The 26,256-nt window shown below is 40.1% G+C and overlaps 1 long non-coding RNA gene across 1 annotated transcript; it reads left to right on the top strand.

Annotated features, from left to right (window-relative positions):
• Positions 1 to 1,086: 1,086 nt before the first annotated feature.
• LOC140535420 (uncharacterized) lies at positions 1,087 to 5,929 on the top strand. Its single transcript, XR_011977538.1, has 3 exons — positions 1,087 to 1,205; positions 2,903 to 3,011; positions 5,894 to 5,929. It is a non-coding gene; the product is annotated as an uncharacterized lncRNA (long non-coding RNA).
• The last annotated feature ends 20,327 nt before the right edge of the window (positions 5,930 to 26,256 follow it).

The following is a 26,256-nucleotide window of genomic DNA, read 5'->3' as shown; positions in this document are numbered from 1 at the left end:
AAGTTTCTCCCATCACCAGTTGCTCGTCTTTACTCTCAGACCCAAGTTTTTATTCTTAACTCTTGTATGTCGGGAGCTCAGCAGTTCGTCAACAGCAGCTGAACCGAGCTGTCTGAGACTCGGTGGAGCTGTAGTTGAGCTAGCTCAGCAAGGACTAGCTTATTAAGTGAGCTAAAGATCCAAAACCACGTAGAAAAACCTTCAACAGCAGTCGCTCCATCTGAGTCATTCTCCTCTAAACATTTAGAAGTGTGTTTTCTGTCAGACAGACTAGAATTTGTTCTGTTGTACTTCTAACAAAGCTAATGCCAACCAGCTTCCCTCTCCTGATTCAGAGCAGTTTAACGTTTGCAGTTGTTGTCAGACTGACAATTTTCAACATATTAACACTTAGATATAAACTTGTGCTTGCCCACTTAGTTTATCACCCAGTGAGCAAACTGAACTTTGAATCGGATAATTTTTCAGCTTTAAAATAAGGCCGGTTGAGGTGGTACAGAAAAGACGTAAATGTAGAACCATTGCACTGTTTGCACAACTTACAGCCCCTCCGGAATACCGTATACCACAGCAATACCTATGACGATATGAAAAACAATTAAATAAAAAAATGCCCAAACCTAGTGGCTAACACCTCTGCCCTCCATTTGGCAGACTGGGGTTTGATTCCTCACAGCCACAGCAATACCAATAAGAGTGTGTGGGCAGGAGTCCTAAAACAACATTCGCCTCACTTGTGATTACATTGTGAGTGACTCTAGATAAGAGCATCTACCTAATGTTGTTATTAGGGCTTCATATGTCTGGTTCCTGTCACTGTGAACATTTCTGAGCTTCTCCGGAAAGGAGCAATGCATGTCAAACCACTTTGAAAAACCACTTTATAAAGTTTTTTATGCAGAAATTTTAGAAATCTAGAGAATTCCCCATTCAACGTCTCCAACAAAGATCATTACAATAACCTTTATGTAAATTTACTTGGAATAAAATCTTGTTATATTGTCATTCAAGTGACAAATGCTTTTTTAATTTCTCCTTCCTCGTTTCAGAGCAAGAACAATGTGGGAAAGCAAGCTCTTACAGATCTAATACAAGGTAAAACGTTCTGCACAGCTAGGAAGAAGGAAGAAAGGCGAGTGGTAAAGGAAAGATTGTCTTATTCATCGGATGTTGTTACAGACTGAACTGAAGAACTGTATGCATTGGTAGGTCAACGTATACTTCTGGTATTTCCTCCCAATGACACATCAGATAGCACTGATGGTCCAAAATCTCTGACGGCCATCTAACATTAGATTAGTTAAGTCAACTGCGGTCCCTTGATGGGCGTGTGTTTATACGTTTGCCGGAATTCCTGAAGATATAGGTCTGGGCTTTGCTTTTTAAGTTGCTGGTTTTTAGGTTTCATGTTCTTTGAAAGCCTCGTCCTAAAGATAAGGGCAGTTAAGAGCTCGGGCACAAGAGCAAGCTAGTAAAATAGGCCATGTCATCACTTAACTTAAAACCACTAGATATGTGTCCTGTACGAGAGGCAACGGCGTCCGTAGTAGGTTCAGTGACATAAATAACATTTGAGGAATAAAGGACCTAAACGTGATGAAGCTACAAAGGATAACACAACTCTGAAGTTGCAGTGAGTTGACGGGTCACGTTACATTAGAGTACATTACTGACGTGCTTATTTAGTGTGCCCTTAAAATGTTTCCTTGAAGGGAGAAAAAAGTAATGCGGTACTTCTGTAGTGGAGAACCTGCTGGAATTCCTATCTTATTGGATGTATATTTTTGACAGCATTTCCAGCATGTTGCATATATATTGAATAATGATGTAGTTGCACAGTTGCTCATTTTCTTCCATCGAATGCTTATTTGGTATCACTTTTTGAGTGGACCTTATTAGTAATGCTATAATCAGAGAAAACATGAGAAAAGTAGCAGTAGTGATGTCTGTGGTGCATTTCATTAAATTTAGGGGATTTTCAACATATTTTGCTTTACTGAGTGAAAAGAAAAAAAAGTTGATGAACCCCACTTACGGGGGGTTATGCATTGTATCCTAATAACATTTAAAGCAGCAGTCCTTAGGATTATCTTTCAGTTGAGAGTGGCAGTCTTTCTGAGTGGGGAGGGTCGAAAATATTGTAATAAATGGTATGCGCGACCATCCCTGCAGGAGCCTAATATATACATTCTAGAGCTGTCAAAATGAATCACAATTAATTTAAGAATTTCATATAGTTAATCACGATTAATCGCATAAAAAACAAAAAAAACAAAAACGTGCACGGTCAAGTCTCAACATGAACTACGGATGACTCGCAGGACTAACGGCATTTTTTAATCCTAAATTGAGATCACATTAATGCGTTATTATCAGGTTAACTTCGACAGCCTTAGTTCATTAAAAAAAAAACGTAGAGTGGTCTGGTAGGTTTCTGGGAGTTTTCCTGACCATGTCAGGCTTTTACTTACTTGCGTCATATGCACAGTCTCTAAAAATAGGATCCTGCTAATATTGCTGAAACAAACAGGACGGCTACTGCAAACGTGGAGACATCAGAACGGCATCTTGGTCTTCATTTGCTTATTTACAAACTGTCAAACCAAAGAAACCTACTAAATGTAAACGTCCAATGTTAAAATCCAATGGCTTCAATGGCTCAGTGCAATTACACACTTTCACCAGAGAGGTCTCTAAATCCCCAAATCCCCCAAACTTACGGAATTTAAGTCATATGCATAACATACGTAAGCCTTAATTCATATGCATTTACATGTCTCTGGTTAGTCAGACTGAAATCCAATTGTGTGAAATGTACTCGTCGTGTGGCAATTATTACTGGTGCCTCATTTGTACTGAAAGGGTTTTGTTTGTTGAATGTGTCTTGTGTTTGTGTTCTTAGACTCTTGAGTAAACAGAGCAGGCTGCTGAAAGTGGATTTTAGCTGTTTTTCCGAGCTGGATTACTCTCTAGTAATAATTGACGTCAAGGCACCACGCTGCTTAGATGAGGTAAGTATAGGTAGTAAGTTAGATCTAGTAAGCTGTTTGCTATGATATGTGTACCATGTTTGTAGGTTACTCTAATCCTAAGTATGGAAATTGGGTTCACTGCATGGATTGGTCCCATGGATCTGCCTAATTATCTGATACCCAATCCAGCTCATTTCATTGGTATCAGGAGCAATAGCTGATCTAGTATCAAATCGGTACATCCCTAATTAGTTGTATTACCCAGTACTGTTCAACTGAAATGTCCTAATATTTTACATGACCATATATCTATTAATCCAGTAATTCTTATCATGATACTCACTATAAACTCTTAATATTCCTATAATACCAAAAAAGAAATTCTAGAGAGTTCAAGTAAAGACGTTCCTAGAAGTCTTTTTGACAGACTGCCTTCTTTTACCTTGAAAAAAGTACATTTCACTTGCTTTTGGAGGACAGCTGTGGTAGATAACTCATTTGTTATGGCTACTGCTTAGCAGCTGCTGGGTTTGTTGATTAAAATGTAGGTGCGTTACACAGGCGGGGCAGTCTCTGAACAACGTCTCTAAATTTGACGACCCTGCTCAAAAGGTGCAACCTTTCTCACCCCATTCTCTTCCTGCCAGGGTGACTTGTAAATCACCCTGTTCCCAACACACTCTGCCTGGTGCAAGGTGAGAGGCTCTTTATGCTCGTGTCAAGCCTCATTTTAAACTTTATCACTTTGACCTCATTAATGTGAGGAGAAGAATGCTTAGCTCTAGGCTTGCTTTCCTATTCCACCCTGGATTTCTGTTGTGAAATATGCTAGCTTGTTTCAACAGCCCTCAGAATCTGTCAGAGTCAAAATAAAAGATGCAGGTGTCAGAACATGTTTCCTGGCACACTAATAATAGGCCACAACATGACTGTATGAGGACACTTGCCAGTCCTCATGATTCTGCTTAGCACAAATATGTACATATCATGAGGTGCGTAACTCGGATAAATCAGCAATGATTTGAAAACATTACAATGCATAATCAGTATTTTATACACCATGACTTACCATGAAAGTGTGGCTTAATAATATGGAGCTTAAGGGAGCTTTTGGAAAATATAATATTCAGAGCCAGATATAGGCCTAATATGAAGTAATTAAAGATTGGGCGGGATGTTGCATTGCTATAGATGACATTCTGGAAGTAAGATGTTTTTGACTTCATCCAGAAGTAAGCATAGGTGTTTTATTGAAGTTAGAGTGCATGTGGAAGCTAGCTAGTGTGTGTGAGACAGCCTCACACTTGTGCGCTGTAAATGGCACCCTGGTGGGTCTGTATTGCAGCCAGACAATGATACATAGGAACAAAATTTGTTTTTGTCCAGTGTGGACTGCTCTTTTGCATGTAAACAAAGAGGTTTTAAGCATCTTAAGCACTGTGGACTTTATTATCAATGCTTAGGAATGATGAGGCACACAGTGCCCTACATGATGTTTGGAATAAGACCCTTTCCTTCATTTATTGTTATTTATTGTAAAATGTAGGGGTATTTACAAACATTTTGGTCTGACTTTGTTAAAATTGCCACACATCTTTAAATAGTCCTCCTCATTTCAGGGCATCATAATGTTTGGGACATATGAATGATATAGTTGCAATAAAAAATCCAAAAACCCCATTACAAATGAAGTTTGTAAGAAACTTTCAGCTGTTTGCAATAAACCAAACAAACAGGAACAATTTAAATAACTCAATACAACTGATGAAACAACTGGTCTCTGCAAAGTCTACACAAAAATGCCACTTGACTGATGACTTCTCAAAATGATTTGACCCTTTCATGATGAGCATCTTCAGTACGTAGTAGAGAACCCTTTTACTGTTCTGACCTGCTGCAAACATGATGCTTAGCCAGACACCAGCTTCTGGCAGTGTTCCTGAGGAATTTTGACCCATTCCTCATGGGCAATGGCCTCCAGTTTACTAATGTTTCTGGGTTTGTGTGCAGCAACTGCTGTCTTCAAATCACACTAAAGATTTTCTGTACTGACATTTTAGTGTAAAACATTAGCATCTACATGTTCATAACACATATGTAGACTATAGGCTACGTTACACAATGACTTACCTAAAGCTGCCAGAAGCGTCATGCATCTTCTGGGTTTGACTGAGGTTTGCCACAGACTTGAATGGCGCGGGGTATCTGTGCCACGCACAACAAAACTAAATTCCTCCTGGAGAGCCTCCATATTTAAAGCCACAAAAAACTCCTTTTCCACAAAATATGACAAATATTTACCTACATGTGTGATACATGGGATTAATATAACCTGAAGTTATTTTTTACGGCTCGTTTTACAGAAGGTAACAGGCTCCGGAATCTTTACTGACTTGCTGGAGTGCACAGTCCTTAAAAATGACCTGGCATATTTGGACGGGAACTAAAATCACTGAGAAACTGTGGTAATGATTATGTTACTCCACCTCGACATTTAAAATGAATCCCGTCTGAATAGGGCTTTAAATTCTGTTCTGATGTTCAGTGATGTTCCCTTTTTTCGCAAAACTCTAAGAGGCTTTTCAAGGTTTTGCCCCAGTCTATAGCTTTTAACCCACCATCAAAAGCTTGTAAATTGAAACTGGTCAAACCACAGCTGTCCAAACCAGACAAAAAGGCCTGGTCCAGCTTCTGGGGAAGTTAAAAATAAATGTATTGTTTACTGTTTTCAAAGCTACAAAACAAAGTGTGAGTTTATACTTTATACTAAACTATGAAATTTGATTTGGATGAACACTGGTGTCCTAAAGTTAATAAACTTAAAAACAGATGTGCTATAAGTTGCTATAGTTTAAACGTACTGAACGTCTGTTATGTCTTAGCCATTTACCTTGTCATATTTTTTTGTTTTGCATTATCAGTGAAAGGACCAACCAAGGAAAAGGAGTCAGATGTCAGGCCACTGCATGAGCGTGCGGATCTGTGTGTCTGAACTGTTTATTTTTCATGGCTACAGTGGAAGTAGAGGACAAGAAAAGAGGAAAATAAATGGTGAAAACCTGGGAAAATAAACTGCTCAAGGTGGGGCTGGTTAATTCCCATATACACATGCACACATGCACATTTGAATTATTTACTTAAGTTTCTTAATTTAACAAACACAATAATAGGGCCTGTATATTGTTAAATGCTGCTGTCCAGTTTTGCTTAAAGAAATAGCAGCTTTATAATTAGTTACACAACATAGAAATGCATTGCCAATTGAACAGGTTGCTGTAGAGCAGCTGCAAGACCAGACTAAGGTCACCATGCCCAATGCCAAAAGTAAGCGTCACATAGAGGGGTATAAATTCCTTATCTGAATAAATCCACTGTTTCTGTCCATCCTTCCACTTTGACAACATGACTGTGGATCAGTTTATTTTTGTGAGGTACCGCTTAATTACAGTGACAGTAAGTGTGACTAATAAAAGATGCATAAGAGAGATATGTGACACTTATATTTTGACATGAGCTTTGCGTGACTGTCTGTTATTTTCTATAATGGAATTCACCTCATTGATTTGTTAGAGATTAATTCATTGATGTAACCACACCACACCAATGAGGCACTCTCTTTATTTGACATGAAGAAAATGGCTTCTTAACACTTTACTCATTTCCATAGCCACATAATTAGCCAGTCTTTCAGTTATGGTTTAGTTATTATAGTCCAATTAGTCCGAAGTATTTTGATCCGCAATCAAAGAAAAGGAAACGAGTTACTGTAAGACTTGAACTGTAAGACTTACTGGATTTGAAGGCCTTTTCCAGTGCATTACTGAAACCTCTTCGGGAGCTATCGGGAGTGTGTTGTTTTCTGGATGGGTCGTTTGAGTGTTGTCAATATAAAAAGAATGTACTGATGAAGTGCTACATTTGGAATTCATTTGTCCTTCTCCACCCAGAGATTACATAAGTGCTTTAAACAACGGGATAACGGTTCACTGCGCGTAGCTACAGGCATTAAGGACTGCTGGGCACTAACTTAAGACAGAGGTCCCCTTTTTCCTTTCATGTAAGTCCAGTTTACATGTGATTCCAGTATGATTCAATGCCTATGCTTCATTGCTCTCCTTGCAAAGCAAATCATCTAATAGTCCTTTTTTTGGGGATGTCTAAAAGCAAATCACATCATATTTCAGTGACTCACCACATTGTCTGCAGTATTTGATGTTGCACACATACCGCTTTAAGGGGGAAGGTGTAAACAGAAGGCCTCAGTTCTCCCAAACACTGTGGAAACAACTGGAACAGCACTGTCAACATCTGTCATGTGCTCCAACTTTCACTGTATCAAAACCTTTGTAGCAGTCTGTGGCCAGGCAAGCATGCTGCACTACACCAGTAAGTGTCCTTGGGCAAGATCCACTGCTACATTTGCTGCCTGTGTATCAAATGTTAGTTGCACTGGATAAAAGGGTCAGCCAAATGTTGTTTAACGTGAACTAGATGCTGTATAAATATAGTTATTCTTAATATAGGTTGTCAATCTAATGAAATTATGCAACTTGTCGCAAAAGTTTACATAGCTTACATGCATTTATTATTTTGTGGGGTGGGTGGGTTTGATCTTTTCATGAGATACCCGAATCAGTGAGGAAATCCATCTCTACTTTCGGTTTTACTCTCAGTATGTTAGAGAAAATAAGGGAAGCATATGTAGGACAAGCTCTTGTTTGCATGTAATTAAAGGGCCACCAGCTTAGCATTGGCTCTGCCTTTGGCAGATGAGGTGGTTAATGTGGGCGGAGCTTTGCTGTTGGGAATGGATACACTTTGATGTACACACTACAAGAATAATGTGGCCATGTGTGTCTCTGAATGTGGTTTGAGTGATCTGATTACAATGTGTTCTCGAGGCGCATTGTATCCAGTTCATGCCTGTATTTTTTGCTGGCTACTTAGAATCGAATCACCCAGGATGCATATTATTGCTAGGTGTAAACTGGACCCCAGAGGACACAATGCTTTTTGGGACTACAGGCCATCCAATGATAAGGCCAATACTTAGACAATTGCGCCAGTCAAGGGCCTTGCTCATATAGGCAAGCTGCTCAACTGATTAAAGATTAAAACCAACTCATTAAACAACTGTGATCAAGTATGCTGCAACCTGTTTAGAATGAAGATCTGTATCCACAGTGGACCTTTATGGATACATTTAGTGACCACTGCTCTAGAAGAACCACTGGATGTCTTTTTTAAAGAATCGTACTTGCAAATCATGTGTATGATTGTGAAGTTTAAACCTCCACATGATGTAAACAACTTCACATTTATGGGCCCAGATTTCCGTCCACATTCAGTGTGTTGGTTAAGGGCGTACACTTCCTTCCCCCCCGAGGCTTCGGCAACTGATTAGGTTACAGCAAGTGCATGTGTCAGACCTTTACGCAGCTCAGGACCGAGGAACCTTCAAGACAGCTGCTAAAGAGTGTCCTAATGAACAGGGCTGGAGGAAAAGTGTGTTTGCGTGGGTTTCATTGCGAATACATCTGCCAATGTTCCTTATGACCCTGGCTCGCAGTGGGCACTTAAAAAAAGCTCCCCAAAGCATTAACTTTACAATACACAGAGGAAAGCGCAACATATGTGTGTGTTTATACCATTTAAGTGTGTGATGAAAATTTTAATATTACACTGAATCTCCCGCTGTCCAGTGCATTACGTCAGTGTACATTCTTTGCTCACCCAGCCCTACCATGACCAGAGGGCTTGTGCTTGGTCCACACCATTGACACTCACAGCACATTATTACTCCATTAGCGTTTAGCATAGCCCTACACCCTTTGCGTCAGCTCTGCAGAACGCTCCCACACTGCCAAATGATGCAGTATAACATAATACCCCAAATCAGCCAATAGCGTCAGCACAAGAGATGCACAGCTGGCCATGGTGAGTTCATACTGAAGTTTGTCCAAAAAAACAACACTGCTTCCCAGATAAAGATTAGTTATGCCCAAAAATACTGTTTTTGCTTTGCATTTTAACATACAGCGATAAGCCATAACAGACCCAATATTGTGTAGGAGCCACTGTACTGCAGTAGCTCTTCTGTGGTGTAGCCTGACCCTGTTGCCAGTTCAACGTCTTTTCTTTCTTGGACCGCTTTTGGGAGGTACTAACTGCGGTATACCAGGAACGCCCCACACGACCTGTCGATTTGGAGATGCTCTGACCCAAGTGTGGATCCTTATGCTTGCCCTTTTTTCCTGCTTCCAATACTATCAACTTTAAGAACTGATTGTTTACTTGCTGCCTAATATGTCCACTCTTAACAGGTGCCACTAAAACAAGACACCTTCTTATTCATTGTGGTGCTAAGAGTTTATCCTATCTTATTTATAGTGGTGGCTCAGCTGTTGGAGCTCTGGGCTATCGATGACAGAGTTGTCGGTTTAATACTCGGGCTTCGCAAGCTGCCCCTGTTGTGCCCTTGAGCAAGGTCCTTCACCTTCTCTGCTCCCTGGATGCTGCATGCTCACAGTCACTGTGTGTGTTTCATTAGTGTGCATGTGTGTGTTCGCTGCACGAATGGGTTAAAGGCGGAAGTCAGATTCCATCGGTGTCCAACGCAGATGGTGAATATGGTTGTCTTGTCTTGTCTACTGTCCTGGGAAGGCTTGCTTTAAGATTTTGGAGAAAGATTGCTGTGAGGATTTGATTTCATTCAGCGACAAGAGCTTTATGAGGTCAGGATGTTGGATGATCACCACCCCACCTCATCCTCAACTTCCCAGCTCATCCCAAAAGTACTGGGTGGGGCACCATCATTCAAGAGAACACAGTTCTTACACTGCTCCACAGCTCAATTCATGTTTATCTGCTCCAGGGAGTCCTATTCTGTTGGCAGTAATTCTGTGCAGGGACTAGACAAGCTGTGTGTGTGTGTGCATTTTCACATCTGTGTCTGCAATGGGTGCAGCCTAAAGAAGCTGAATGCATTCATTAGAATGGGTGTCCACAGATATTTGGAAATATAGTGTATCTGTGAGATTTTTCACAATCCCCAGTGTGCCAGGCCAAAACAGTGGGCTGTGACTGGTCAGATTACTTGACAGTGAAATGGCCTCTTGTCAGCGTAAGTGGTTTTTGGCTATGTTAAGTGACGAAAAGCACCGGATTTTCTGATAATAGGCAGAAGTCTCACTAGATTGCAGTTTATGGAATTTTTAAGACACACAAAAGAGGCTTACACATAATGAGTCTCCTGGACAAGGAAGGGTTAGGCCTAATCTCTCTATGGGAAACACACACCACACACACTCACACACTCACTCACACACAGAATTGAATGCAGATTTGCAAGTTTGCATTATTTGTAATAACACTGTCAACAGTCTGTAACTCTTTATACAAGCTGTTGTGGGTGAGTTTGTTTAACTTATATGTCTCTACAGTTGTCAGATCCTGTAGTAGCTATTCTGCAGAAGCAGGATGACATATGGTTTTTATATGATTGTAGTGTGACTGGAATTTTGAAAACATTTATGTAAATCCCATCAACCCATAGAATGAAATCACAGAACAGTGAGAGACAAGTGACTTCTTGTTTGGATCATTTCTCTTTACGTAAACAATGCTAGAAACTATAGGGTTATATTTCATAAGTAGTGTGAGATCTGTATATTAGGAGTAATTAACCGTAACTGCAAAATGATGTGGAAAAAGCCATTTAAAGTGTTCAACTGTATGTGTGTGTGTGTGTGTGTGAGAATGCACAGATGTGATTACTCTCACTGGTCCACTTCTGGCTGTCCCACCCTGTGGCCGCATGTGCCACTGGCTTTATCTGCGCTTACAGCAGAGACAAACCCCAAATAATGATCTCCCGTGTGGGCGTGGGTGTAGTAGCTAGCACCACAGACATGATTACACGTGAGTGTAGTTACAGTCAGCAGTAACAGTACAGTAGTTTCAGAATTGTCACATCTTAACTCTTGTTGTTCTATGACCACCTTTTCTATGAGATATACTAAATGTTTGTGGACACCCCTTCTAATAAATGCATGCAGCTACTTTATTTCGCACCCATTGCTGACACAGATGTGCAAATGCGCACACACTGCTTGTATAGTCCCTGTAGAGAAGTACTGGCAATAGAATAGGACTCTCTGAAGCAGATCAGCATGAACCTACGGGCACCATGTCTAATGCCAGGCGTGGGATAGAGGGGAATATAGCTCCCCGGCATTGAGTTGTAGAGCAGTGGTAGAACTGTGTTCTCTAGAGTGATGCCGCTCCCTCCAATACTTTTGAGATTTCCTAGGATGAGTTGGAGATGAGGTGGGGTGGAAATCATTCACTAACAGACTTTACTTACACTCTTGTAATGCAATCAAATCTTAAAGTAAATGTTTTTATTTGTCTGAAGTCATTAGACATTCGTAGAAGGCCCTGTGACCTCTCACACACATGGCAAAATTCCTTTGTAATTCGTTAACATAAGTAAAACCAAAGAACTGTCGACTCAAATGAAAATATTGATGAAAGAGTTGAAATAACCTTCAGTTCAGAGTTTGAACAAAGTAATACTTGAAGGATGGTAAGAAATGCAAAAAGGGAGGTGGGGGGTTCCAAGTGGCTAAATAGTGTGTTAGGCTTCCACTGTGACCTTAGGGTCGCATGTTCGAAACCCGAGCCATGCTGCTTTACCATCAGCAGCCGGAGTCTGATAGAGCACAATTAGCCATGCTCTTGCCAGGTGAGTAGATGGCGCTCTCTCCTCTTATCACCTCAAAGGCATCTGTTAGCTGGTGGGGTGGAGTTGGGGACCTGAAACTTTCCTCCGAACATGCCAGGGTTTTTCAAAAGCATTTTGAAAGTTTTCTGAAAGGTCTTTTTTGAGAGGAAGCATGCAATGACTAAACTTTGCAAAATGTCATTGTAACTAGAATACATGGAGTGGTGTGATGTGGTCACAAAAAAGGAAAGAATATATAGATAGCACAGACAGAAAAGCACCTGATATCCACTGTTAAATCAAGTGGTGGGTCACTGATGCTTTAGAGCTTAGTGCTCTACTAAATACCAGGAGATGTCAGCCCAAGATCTGTATGCCACTGCTGGAAGGCTGAAACTTGGCTGTGGGTGGACCTTTCAAGAAGATAATGACCCCAAATACATCCCAACTCCACAGAGTTGTAGCTATGGTCACTGCTTAAACTGCACACCTTCTGCTCCAGAATACAGAAATATCATAATCTAACATCACTATGTTCAGTAATTTAGCCTTTAGTAATTTTGTTTTCTTAATTACAATCATAACAGTGTGAAATTCCACCATCTGGTGCCATCCAGAGAAGGACTGCTGCTTAGTTGAAAGAATTCATGACTGATTTCTTTCATAAACACTAATATGAATACTAATATGTAGCTTTAACCAGTGATGAAGCAATGCCTCACCTGCAGGAGAACTCCTGCACTGTTATAGCCCATAAATACATCTTTTCTGCACTGCGTCTTTATGATGGAATTTTATGACCTCATCCTTCAGAACTCTTCATGAGACTTCACCAAGAGCCATTTATCACGCATCCACAGTCATCTTCTGTGTATTAACCGCCCATATCGCTCAATGAAAACAGCACATTTTGCACACAATGGGCCCATTGAGCGCAGTGTAAAGATACTGCTGTCTCTCTTCCCGGTTGCTTCCGTCAAAGCCTTTCCATTTTGACTGCTTTTCAAGTAGGAGCCTGTTGATTGAGGTCAGCCTAGCTGAAAGACAGTGACCCTGGCAGAGGGACAGGCCCATTTTGGCTCATGAAGAAATTACTTGTCTTTACAAGCTAGGGCAGACGGGAGAGAGCAGCGAAGAGAAAGTTGGGCAACTGTCAAAACCGAAAAGTCGCTCAGCTTCAGTGGAACGCCACTTCAGAGCTGTTCAGAGGAGAGGGGCAGTCGTGGTTTAGTCTGGACGCTCCATCTGACACTTGGAGATGCTGTGGAGCTTGACCCTCCTCCATATAGGGCAACATGACCTAAACATGCTGTGTGAGGCTGCTATGGCTTTGACTGGTAACAGAGATATGGGTAAACCTACCTTATGTTGTTCAACACCACTTGTCTTACTGCCCTTCGTTAAGGTTTGGATGTCTTAATATACTGTACGTGTCCAGTGCTATTAAAAATTAAAAAATAAAATAAAACTTAAAAACATGAGAATCTTTTTTCTAGCAGGTTGTCATTGTTGCACTGCGATGGCCATAAAGCTGCACAAGATTTAGCTCTCTGGAAAATAAGACAGTGAAGTGTTTCTCTTGGGTGATGTCATGCTGTAGCTAAAGCCTTAAGGGCTGAATGACATATTTGAGCTAAATTAGACAGCTCGCTGTTCCTCGCTTAATGAAAAAGGCAGACAGCAACACTTTAAAGCTAAATAAACATGTAAAATATGTCTGCTTTTAGAAGGGTTTAATCTTTATTAATATTTAATATTATTTATGTTGGCATGTACAACATATTGTGACCTGTATGCCCTATAACAGTTCCATCTAGAAATAAAGGTGTCAGTGCCACACTAAAGCTATTTTTAAACTATAGCGGTTCAAGCTACAAGCTACTCATGATTAGAGGGCTAAGATTCATCTTAGCTAATGTTTCTCACCTGAATGTGGGTCTTTAGACTGGTATTGGACATCTTGAAAGATGATTTAAAGGTCACAAATGGCAATCTGTATGACCAGCATTCATTTAATATTGTCTCTCCTTCGAATCTAGCACTAAAATTTGCGCTTGCTGTACGACAGCCTAGCTAGGTAATGTCACTTACAGCTGTGTGCCATAAATTTCCATATTCCTTTTCCTGGGATGAAGTTTTCACACCCCACTGCCTCCCATAATACCCCTGTTCCTCAGTCATACCTCTCTTTACCAGGAGACAGTCAGTCCTCTCTACACTTATACAGGCAGACCTTTCACACTACAGCCATATACGTGGGCAGACCTACAAAAGTTAATCTTTGGAGGAAGCTCTTGATCCCCAAGGTCTAAAAGATAAATAAGCCCTGCTCAAACTGGTCAAGCCAGTTGACCATCTTGGCCCTTGACCAGCATAGGGTATGTTGAATTTGATGGTTTGTCTAATTTGTCTGATCATGCTTGTAGACCAAACTGCCAAACAAATGGTATGACCTGGTCGACCAGCAGAACTGGCATGACCAAGCTGGTTGACCAGCAACACCAAAATTAAATACAACATACAACATGACAAAAAGTGGTTAACCAGCTGTCTTACCATCTTGTTTTCACCAGAGTGGACAACTTTTTAACTACCTTGGACATCAAGGTAAGCACCACTTAAGCACCACTTAAGCCATTCAAAATCAGTTACCAGCAGAAGCTGGACTTTGGAGAGGCAGGGATTTTGGGCCCCAAAAAAAGATATGAGACTTGGGGCTCCAGCAACCCACGTCAATCCTAAAAATCGTAATAAACATGTTTGACAACAGCAGCATAAAAAACATTGCATGAACTTAAAACAACAGCCAGATGTTTCACAATTAGCTACAGTTAGCATGTTAATCTCCTGATGTAAAGATACTGAACGCTGTAAATTAGACACTCACTGATCTAAAATCTCAAATATAATGTATCTTTATTGTATAGTGTATATTTAGTACAAAACAAACAAAGAAGAGCACACACATGTTTGTAAAACACTTTGAAAGGAATTGCAGTACTGGAAAAAATCTGCAAAGACCAGCTCACCAAGGGGGTGGGGGGGTGGCCAGCTAAACCAGTACCAGACTAACAATAGACCAGCAAAAAACAACATAGACCAGTATAAAAGAACTGATGGTCTGTGCTTTTGTTTTGCAGCAGGGTTTGGAAAAGTAATTAGGGTTTAAGTATTATAATTTTAATTGTAAAAAGTTACATTACATACAAAAGATACATTTGGTTGTGGTTGGGGTGGGCGCAACAGATAACACCACTACCTGCCACTGAGTTTCCACACCATGTGGAAGGCTGGGGTTCGATTCCCAGTCTGGGTGACTATGCTGCGCTACACCAATAAGAGTCCTTGGGCAAGACTCCTAACACTACATTGGCCCACCTGTGTAATATGAGTAACCTTGTAAGTCGCTCTGAGCATCAGCTAAGAGCATCAGCTAAATGCCGTAAATGTAATTTTTAATGTTTCATCTCTAATTCACAGTGCACTGCTTGCACGTACTGTTTTGAGGGTGGACTGAACCATTATATGTAACCTAAAGTAAATAAAATATTTCCTAAATTATGTAAGTTTAAATTTGAAATATATAAAGCATGCAAACAATGTAAATACATTTTTTAGATCCCTTCAGTCAGTCACATGCCCTTGGAATCGTCCTAAACCCAGAGCAACCCCCCAGCCCCTTGTTCAGTATGGCATTCAGTTGTCACATTGGCATTTTACTTGAGTGTTGCAGATACAATGTGCTTTACAATTTTACACAAATATGTGCTGATATCATTCCAATAATATATACATTATATTATGAAGCATATATGGATATTTGGAAATCTCTAAGCCTGTTCTTATTATTAACCTACTCTAAAAGGTTGCATACTGTTCTACAATGGGCAAATCTTACAATAACACTTGAAGTTTAAACTGTAACAAGTCATCAGTTCACTGGGAAATGAAAAGATCAGGCTGGATAAATGGAAAATTAGACGTCAATTTCTGCCACAATAAGAGTCAACTCTACATGGTAATCACTTGCATTTTCAGTCCTTGATTATGATACTGCAACTGCAATGGACTTTTCACAATGATGCTTTGTGACATTGTTCACAGCAACTGTTTGTGTTTGAACAATACTTCATTCATGTTAGTTTCTATAGCTGGCTGCCTAGAAGACAGAAAAGACCGTTAATAACGTAGCGACGTGTTGGCGGCAGGCTAAGATTGCCTCAAGATTACCTCAGAAACTCAAGAACTGTTTTCTATTGTGCTGTGACTGGAGGTCAAAGCAGAATATTGCTGAGTCAGTTGAAGGCCTAAAAAAACAAAACAAAAAAACAACCAAAAACCTGCCATTGACAAAGCTCTGGGTAAACACAGCAGGGCTGCTCACATGCCAAGATCATTTAGGCCATCACTGGGGCTAATGCACTGGCTCAGTGGAAGAAGACGCCTCATTTTAGTCCTGAGCACTTCAAAACAAACTGTCATGATGATGATTACAGTTATCGCCAGGCTGTGGTGAGGAAGGCCAGATGAGATTGAGCACAGCTGATGACGACAAAGGGAAAACATGTCAGAATAATGGCTTTCAGCTGAGAGAGAGAGAATTAGAGACATAAAGAGAGAGAGGGAGAAAATAGAGAGAGAGAGACAGCAAGAGCAAGAGCAAGCAAGTAGTCAAAACAGTAAAAAAAAAAGAGGACCGTTTTTGGTCTTGGGCAAGTTTCTAACACCAGTGGTGATTCGCCACTGAAAATTCATCAGTCCGTAAGCAGGAGACAATCCCAAAAAGTGTATTGTTTTATGTGTGTGTATAACTGTCACAACATTGATTATTATAAAAAAGTTACGGTCAGTGCTTTACCCTAACCTGTAATGCTGTAGATGCAGTTATTAAAGGGAAAGAGTAATTTCATTTAATTTAATTAACAGTTTTAAGGAACAGTTCACACTCAAGGTACATGTGATCATCCAAGACATGCTTTGCATCCTGATGTGTGCTTCTTCTGGAGACATGATCTGGCAACATGATGGGTCATATAAGTTTATTGTTTCAGTCCAAAAATGCGACTTGTACTATCTGTCCACTAGTAGCACTGTTGAGCGAAATACTCACAAACACACTTTTGTCCAAATGAGGTTGCGTTTATGTGAAGAAATATGTCATTTGTGTGACGTGAAACCAATGTAGACATTTGGACTATGACATGCTAGACTAAGGTTGCTAGCAAACACTGGACTTCGACTGTCACCAATCTTATCTCTGGAAATACTTGCCCAAACAGCTCTCAACTCTCATAAAAATGCATCCAGATCATGGTCATGTTTTGCACAGGCAATCCAATCCAAGGTCGGTATGACATACTTTAGGATGATATTGTAGATTTAATTATTCATGCAATTTAAGTAAAAACAAAATATAAGCAATTATTAGACATTCCGTTATAACAGTAGATTAAGATTTTGGCTTCTATTTACCAAGAGGAGTGTATACATTAGTGTTTGTTAGCATGTTTAGTTTAGCATCTGTTGTAAACCAACAGTTAGTTAAACATGGCTAATCAGCTGAGTCTGGGGTAATAGATAAATCACGTTCATTAGATATTTCGCTGAACTACATCTTTGTAGTTTACAGCAGCTTTTTTTGTGTTAACGTCAAAGCATTAACTGTAGTAAAATAACTGTAGTCCCACACTGTTATAGTGGTTCCTAAGCTTTGCCCTGGCATTCCCCATGCTCTGGATATTTTACCAAACTCTTACACACCTGATTTAACTACTCAGCTGATTAGCAGTGAAATTGGTGTGTTGGAGCAGAAAAAAAACACACAATTCTACAGGGTAGGGTACTTAGAGACCAGGATTTTGAGCCACTTGGTTGGACTAAATATGTACCTAGGTGAAAGAATGAGTCTCAGTGGCCATGTTTGAGGGTGTGCACATGTAGTGGTAGTAAATGAAGGAATGCTTTCTGCGTGCTTAAACTACAGTTTATTCTCTTTTCATCCTGCAGAATGTCACTCTAATTGTGGGTCAATCTTCTAATCATCGTACTCTCCAGGCACCCTCAAACACCCCTACTTAATTCGTACAAGGACTGTGTCTGACTTCAGGTCTCCAGAGATAGCAGTACCACATAAAACAGGGAATTTTCCTCAGTGCAGTCTGCTGGGTCATGATTACAGCCTTTCTTTTCCATCCCAAAGTCACGAGCAGTCAGACTCAGGAGTCCATCAACAGCTGTGTCCCCATTACCTTAATAATGTAAGCTGCAACTATGTGACCACATAAAAATAATGATGTCCCATGCAGAGTGCTTCCCACACTTATAGGGGAATTCCAACCAAAAAGTTGGATTTTCCGTGGTATAGAAGCATTGCGGTACTGTTCCGTGCCCTGGATTCAAACTATTTTTATTAAATAGTTGAGGGGGAAACTATTTTTTTACTTGAAGACGTGTCTAGCGTCTGAACTTTGCTTCTTTAGTCATTTAACTGCAGCTACAAGCCTCCTGTAGATATGAAGAAATTTATGTAAGAAATGCATGTCTACACAGCACCAATTAGCATCAGGCTAACCAAATAATTACAATTTAGACATTAAAAAATGCCTTAATCCTCTCACACATTTAAGTAATCTCAAAAAGACTTGATACAGAAAACCCAAACAACTAATATGCTCCAGGATGGCCACTTCCACTTATCGTCCCATCAAATTGTCCCATGTAAACTACTGTTAGCTCAGTTGTAAAACCAGTTATTTGGGTGGAAAATCCCCTCCGAGCTGTGAGAGACTGGCCGGCAGGGGTTATATAGGATGGGAGGTGGGAGGGGATAAAAGACCAATTAGAGTGATATCTGTTTCACCTCAACAGCTTTCCCAGAAACGCTAGCCTGTAGTGCAAAGACTCCCCCACTCCCTCTATGCACTCAGCACCAATTACACACAGGGCTCTGTCAACAGGGTCAGTTTGCACTATTAATCAAAGAGCTCAACGCTACTTCTCCGATTGCAATGCTAGGTTGCAGCTTACACTGTCGAACTTGCCTGACGCTGTAGCGATATTAGCAATTATCAGTTGAGCAAGTACATATGTAGCTAATAAGAGAGAGTGATGCCTAAAGAGCTTCAGTTAAAGCTCTGCAACCCAACAAGCTATTGCGTATTTTCACTCGGGGTGAGTTAGTAGTCCTCTGTAGTCCTCTGAACGCAGTAGCACTGCTAGGTTCTCTTCACTGGCTTCCTGTAGCTGCAGCCCGCATCAGATTCAAAACCCTGACGCTGGCCTACAGAGTGAAGGGAACTGGTCAAAGCCGATCTGTACCAAGAGCCCTTCAAGCTTCAAGTATGGCTCGGCTTAACCCACCATCCTTTAAGACCCACTAAAGACAAGCATCCAGGTTTTTTTTTTGTCCTGGCACTGATGTGGTAGAACGAACTTTACCTGGGTGTCTGAACGGCAGAGTCTTCAAACACAGACAGAAGACCCATCTCTTTCAAGAGTACTTGGGCGAAGTGTAATGCAGAGTACTGTGGTATCCATACTGACAATCTTTTGGATCCTAGTCTATACAAACTAGCTATCTGTATTTTTCTGAGCACTTTTTGGAAGTAGCTCTGGATATGAGTGTCTGCTAAATGCCTTAAATGTAATGTAATTACTCCAAGTTAGTTCCTAGTGTTCCAATAAGTGCCAATATCTCATGATAACAGTACTTTGAATGCATATACATATCAGCCTCATGCTTCCATAATGTTACTATTTGTCTAACTGGGAATCTTGTATAAGAAGCTTTCTAATAATGTTGTGATACAAACCATTATAAAAAGGCTAACCTTCTAGGAACCTTTTAAAAACAATGCAAAGTCCCCGTAAAGCTCTCTGCTAGCTGGATGCTGATATGTAACATACCTGTTTATCTTAGAATGGCATTTTCTGTAGACCAGCTATTAGTGTTTGGGTTTGGGTTTCAGATTCAGCCACACCAGTCAGGCCGTGGTCGGGTTGGCTCACAGGTCACAGGTTTGGTTCATGTTTAAGGCTTCAGTTTCATTCCCATGCAGACAACCAGTCAGAGTGTGCTTATCAGGAGATGCCTCTCTGCTAGTCAGAGTGGAAGGTCAGAACTAACGGAGATGTAATAACAACATCACAGCATAAGACCCCTCCGAGTAGTAAAGCATATTACATGGTAGAACATTGTGTGTAGTTGTTGTGCCTTTAGCTTAAAGGGTTGCTCGATTACTCAAGTGGTGAAATAGTAAATAAATGACATCACAACGTACGAGTAATCAACTGCATTATACGGCACAACTCCACCCGTATAGTTTTACTGTTGTTCGCCCAATCTCTGAAGCTTCCCCCCCCTGCCAACCCCCTATCCCTGAGGCATTCAGTGGTTCCTTCCTGCATCCATAAAAGAGTAATTTCTTAGAAACTAGTCATTTCTCTTCATAATGGCACACCTCTAGCCAGCCCTTGCTATACAAGTAATAGTGCCTGTAGTAGCTGTCGAGTTTATTACAGTGGCAAAAAGTTGGTGATGAGGTTCAACTTAAAAACAGTATTTCTCCCAAGCCTGGCCAGGAGACTGGTCCTGTTTTTTGACAAGAGAACACGAAGAGCCTGAGAGAAAGTAATGAAACGCTATAAGAAAAATGGTGTGCTTGATGGAACACATAAAACTGACACCGGAAGACACTGTCTTCATTTCTAAGCTCTGCTCTTTTGCTCTCGACTCCTTATTTTTTTATACCCAGGGCAGTTGGAAGAGTTGCTGCCAAAAATGTCAGCAGTAATTACAGTTTTCTGGTTCTGGGCAATAGCGAGTCATTTTATTTGGAGCGATTGTAAATAGTACACACCCTTTTTTCTACAAGCAGGAGTCAAATGCATTACATACATGGGACAAAAGGTCACTGGTCACTGAGCATAATGCCTGTGACTTCAACAGACAGACGTGGACAAACAGGAAAAGAAGCTAGACAAAGTCAAATAGATGGTTAATATGGTTCACTTATTTCATTCTAAGAAGGTTTTAAATCATTGTTAAAATTTTGTAGATGTAAATTTTTCTTTTTCCCTTGAGTTCTTGAGTTTAGACATGCTGTTAGCACATGATTATTTTCAGATGATCTGGATGGGAGTGTTTCAGATGCTTAAAACAAGCTATAACAGTTAAGAAACAACTGCATTGTGTAATTTAATGTTAATTACCTTTCACTCAGCTCACTGAAACTAAAGAAATTCAGAGTTCTCAACTTTCAGCTGATCCCACATTTCTGTTCTTAAGTAGAAGAAGAAATATTAATGACACCCAGGTGGGGCTCCTAGTGCTTAGCTTAGCCGTTTGTTAGCTGATGTAAAGAATTATGGTAGGTAATGTTCTTCTCCAACCGTGTTGAGCTGTCCATTGATGCTGTGTTGGTGGCAGTTTAAAAAGATGCTTTTGACTGGCCTCACATGTCTTGGAGATAGCATCTGCTAGCCTTTAACCCTCCCAGTGCTGGTAACATTGTGTCAAGTATTGTGACCTAGCAAGTGGGTGAAAATTGTGAAGGCTCTGTTGGAACAATCACTCAGACCTTTATTGAGATCTGCTGTATAAGGATAGCTGAGTATGAATGTTCAGGGAATTTGTTGCTTGCATAGCTCTAGTAGCACACAAACCCTCCAGCTTGACTGACAGCCAGCCACAGTGAAGCCAAAGAGCTCCAGGAAAACGTCACAGTTTGTCAAAAATGACAGAGTGCAGATTCCTGCCTTGTCTGGGCCCAAGAGATGGAAGAGGCGGAGAAGGAGGGATCGGCAATTTGTAAATCCCTCTCCTTATGGTTATTCTGCAGGCGCTCTCAATACAGTACCAAAAATGTTTTATAAAAGATCAAAATCAGAACAAAAACAGTTGCCTTAAATTGGCTAAAATAATTGTCTAAAATGATAATAAAGGCAAAAGTGTCCCTCACCTGTTATAATTATGTTAGTCACATTTCAGAAAGCAGGAATTGATCCAAATAAGCAAATTGGCAAGACAGTGGTTATGTGTACATTAGTAGATTTACTGGAAACAGGATCGTTTCTACCAGTTTCAACACCCCTTTGTAACCTCAAGTGCTCTTTGCTTGATGTTGTGTAAGCTTGTATAGACTCAAGGCCCCTTTGTTCTTCTGATTAAGCTTAAGTCCACATTGTGCCGAAACAGAGTAGATGTTTCTGTTGTTGGCATGATATTAGTTGCTAACTGAGACTTACACAGAAACTGTCAGGAAGTTTCATCTGACAAGTTGTTGTGCTGATCTTTGCCCAGTTCTTTCCACCAGGGTTGTTGCCTGTACATGAAAAGACAGGCAGTTCATCAAGGCAAGAACCTCAAAATATTGCAACAGAATTTAAGCCCAAACAAAATCAAGGTTGTTTTTTCTGGAAAAATTGGCTTTCTGTCTTTTCTGTCTTTACATGGTCTTGTTATTTGGAGACTTGGAGAAAACGGTCAAAAAATAGTCCCAGGTTTTACTTGAAAAGACACCACTTTTAGTTTTCATTCTAAACTCTACAAAAGGTGGCATTGTAGAACCTCTTCAATTGGTGGGTTTTGGTAGAATGAGGGTTATATACCAATGAAAGCTTTTTCTAGGACTATATGTGGAAGCAAAGGACTTTGAGAACTTAACCCAGTTTGACTTCTAGTTTGGTTCAATTTCACCCACTGCTGGCCCTCCCTCTGTCATGTGCCGCTGGAAGGGTGAACTGCCAGCTGGCTAACTGCCAGTTCTTTTATGTCAGCTAACAGACACCCATGTTGTCTAGCATCGGGCTGTGTGAGTGCTGAGAATGTAACTATGTACTAGAAATGTAACGGATAAAGGATCGGATGATGTTGTATTGACCTCAACTGTAGTTTATTGTATTATATCATTGTACCATGGCTAGTGTGTAAATCTAGCTTGCAGCTAACATGTATTGAAAAATGCATCGTGTCAGATGATTCTGCATTGCATTAAGGTGAATTATGAATGATGTGAATCGCTATATTGTGTGTAAATGGGATTCTTCCGTCTGCTTTAGGGAGGCAGCTACTGTTGCAGCTTTCATAATATTCATAATAGTGCTGTCAACATTATGAGCTGAAGTCTTCTCTGAATGTTTTTGAATGTAACACTAGCTTCACTGAAACACTTAAAGCATTCGGCTTGGCAACAACAAGCACCACTGGATCTCGTGTCCTCAATACCCTTTGTTAAATCTTGAGCACTTCACCTGATAAGCTTGTCTAGACTAAGGAGGCACCAGCTGTGATGGCTGTGAGGAATTGATGATCTACCTCTCAGCACATTCCATGGACTTCCATCAGCACGCAAAGTTGCAAGAAACTTCTTCTCCGCGTTGCAGCGCGTGCAGGGTCTGGTCTTACCGAGGACAAATCCAATGCAACTGTGAACATCCAGCTCATAAGATGAAATATATGAGAGGGCTTGTGGTCCAAGCATTTATCTGGTGAAAATTCCTTGTGATCTGATCCAGGAGTTTTCCATTCAGGAAAAGTTGGCCTCCAAGTCTTGAAGTTCATTTCCAGACTCTAAAAGCTTGCCTTTAGATCCTCCTCCACATTTATAATGAGGGGACTATCAGTATTGCATCTGGCAGATGTTTCTCCAGCTATCCAACCTTTTTTTAATATGCAGTTCATAATTTATTCTGTGATAAAAATGTAATCATTTTATTCATTCCTTGAGCGATGCATATCTCACAGCCTTCATTTATTTCATTATTCATTTTTAGCATCAAAACTACAGAAACCTTACCAACTAATCATAACATCAGATGTAGTATTTAGTGTGACCACCCTTTGCCTTTTACTTTAAATTTTACAGTGAAAGGATGAACAGAAACCTCCTCTCCTCTTTCTCAAAGATGAAAGCTTTAAGTGCTCTTTATCTGATGGGGTCAGTTTGGGTGGTCGAGCAAGTCTTTGTAGAGGTCTCTTTTATTCACCATTTTCCTTTGACTTTCCTCTTCCTAATTTAAGAGGATGATCTAATTACTCCTGAAAATTGAAAAACTTTTATTAGCTGTTTTGACCGGAGATAAATTACGTGCTGTACGTCTTTGGCTTGTTATGAAGTTCCTAGTGCTGATGCTTACTTCTAGCTTACAAATCTAAGCTTCAAAACTTGGACTTGAACATTTGACAAATGGTTACATCAGTAAATAGCAAAGTGGGTGCTCTTGGACCTAAGTTTCAAAGTTGCACACTATGTTTGGATTGAGAGTAAAATGATCAGTTCCATCTGGGCTTGGTCGCTCTATGGTGCATTACACATCAGGATTAATGTTGTTTATTTGCCTTGGAGAAACATTTTTCTGGTTTGATTCCATGGTTAGCATTTTTCACATAGCTGCAGTGAGTGTTGAGCTAACAGTTCTTGGACAACCGGAGAGTGAGAGCTCTAGTGAGTGCTACGCTATTTTGGAATGGAGCTTGGTGTAGGAATAAGTGATTGGGTGGTTCTGTTATTTTGAAGTAAAGCAAAAGGAAAGGGGTGAAGGCACTGGAGGGCACAGGGCCCATTGTAGACCCTTAAATCTGCTCTTGCGGGACCTTTTAAATCAGTTGCTTGTTTCATAGGCAAAATGTGTCAATTGCAGTGCAACATTACAGATTCTGAAAACACCACTCATTCACGTCATCTTTCCCTTTGTTATGATCAGTGCCATCTAAAGCATTTCTGGCTTCATGGAAATACTTAACAGAAATTCATTAAGTGTTCCAAAATCTGATTGCCATATGCACACAAACCACACACATGAACTGGTGATAGGAATGAGACATCTAAACTGTTTTGCCTCTAATAACTATATCACTGAACATTATTATATACTAAAATGCATTTCTTCCATATATTCATAGCAGAGATGAATGCTTTCAGGTTTTTGGACCCAGATCTCTGGATACGTCTATGTTGAGTCTATATTCACACAGCACTCCTTTTTTATTATTTCTGTGAAGTTAAATGATGGGTACAGCATACACGTTGAGGACCTGTCCAATGTAAGCAATATCACATATCTCATTTAAAAGGTTTTTGCACAGGCGATGTAAAAAAAAAAAAAAATTGGTTGATTTGCCATATGTGTATGAATCTCCTGAAAGTTTGCCTGCCCAAGCTGAAATAGACATTTTTAATTGGTTGTGCCATTGAGTTCTAACGTGAGTTAATTTAAAGTGGTGGAGCCCCAAATTAAAGTGGTTAGGGGGATAATCACTGAATGTTAGCAGCCATAATATATAACATTAGATCTACATTATGTAGCATTTATACCTTAGTTCTGCTAACTGCACTATGTAACTTTGGTGATGGACGCAGTATTGAAGCTTGAGAGAACTGCCTAGTGCTGCGTAGCCTAAAAGTAAAATCCTGAAATATTAATCGATTTATTTATTTATTTATTTAATTGGCATGTACACTACAGCAGCACGGCAACTTAGTTATACATTAGAATCAGATGCCCTGTGTTTAGTGTTTATAGCAAAATACTAATTTACAACACCTGTCCATAGGAGGCTATAAAAACCCCATAAAAAATGTTGTTTCTCTTTTAGACATAAATTATTTACTACTATATAAACAGTGATATTGGATGGCATTTTCCGCTCAATGGGTAAACAGTTCCAAAGCGTTGCTCTAAACAGTCCCAAAATGCGGATTGTCCAATTGAGATTTTACACACTGTGGACAACCGGTCGTGAAGGCCCATGCAATAACCATGTCCATAACTGCACTATATTTTCAGTAACAGTTCAGAATATCTTAGCTTGTCCAGAAATGTGCAAATTATGTCCTTTACAGGTAGCTTAAAGTGTGAACACTTCCCGACTGTAGGGCGAGCCCAGGAGCAAGAAATACCAATACTCCATAATGTTGCCTTAACAAAATACATATATACTACAGATATTGATATTGTATTATATTGCATTTTGCTGATATATAATGAATAAACTATGACAGGGATTGTATTATTGATATTGGCTGTTGTTAGAAACTCCCCATGGTAAAATCAGTGTTGTCTCTCGTGGTTAATTGCATAATTAAATCCATCATTGTAAATACTCTTTAGAGAGAACTGCTGTTGTAACTTTCCTTAATTGATAGCTCTTTGCAAAAATGCAGATCTTGCCAATATGGCTGACATAATGGCTATAGCTACAGCTATACTAAAAATGACAAAGTTGTTTTCTTTGAACAAATCATTCATATCTGTTGGAGAAGATTTACTGAGCTGAGGGCCACAAAAGCAGCAGATAGGCAGCCAAGCGATGATTGGCTCCTCTGTGGATTCTGCAACCCACTTTTGGGATTGAGAAAATATTTAGTTTGCTGAGAAATTGAGCACAGTCAGTATCATTCACTGCTATTGACACCAGTCCATTTCCCAACATTCTCCTGTCAAATGTCTTGCATGTTTGCATTATGTCACCAGTAAAACTGGACACGTAGCACGAAATCCATGCTAGGATAATCACTTCTCAGTATTGCACATTTGTAGTTTATGGTTATGGGTTCATTT

This window comes from Salminus brasiliensis, chromosome 15 (assembly GCF_030463535.1).
Source record: "Salminus brasiliensis chromosome 15, fSalBra1.hap2, whole genome shotgun sequence".
NCBI lineage: Eukaryota > Metazoa > Chordata > Actinopteri > Characiformes > Bryconidae > Salminus > Salminus brasiliensis.
This window is presented reverse-complemented; position numbering and strand designations above follow the sequence as displayed.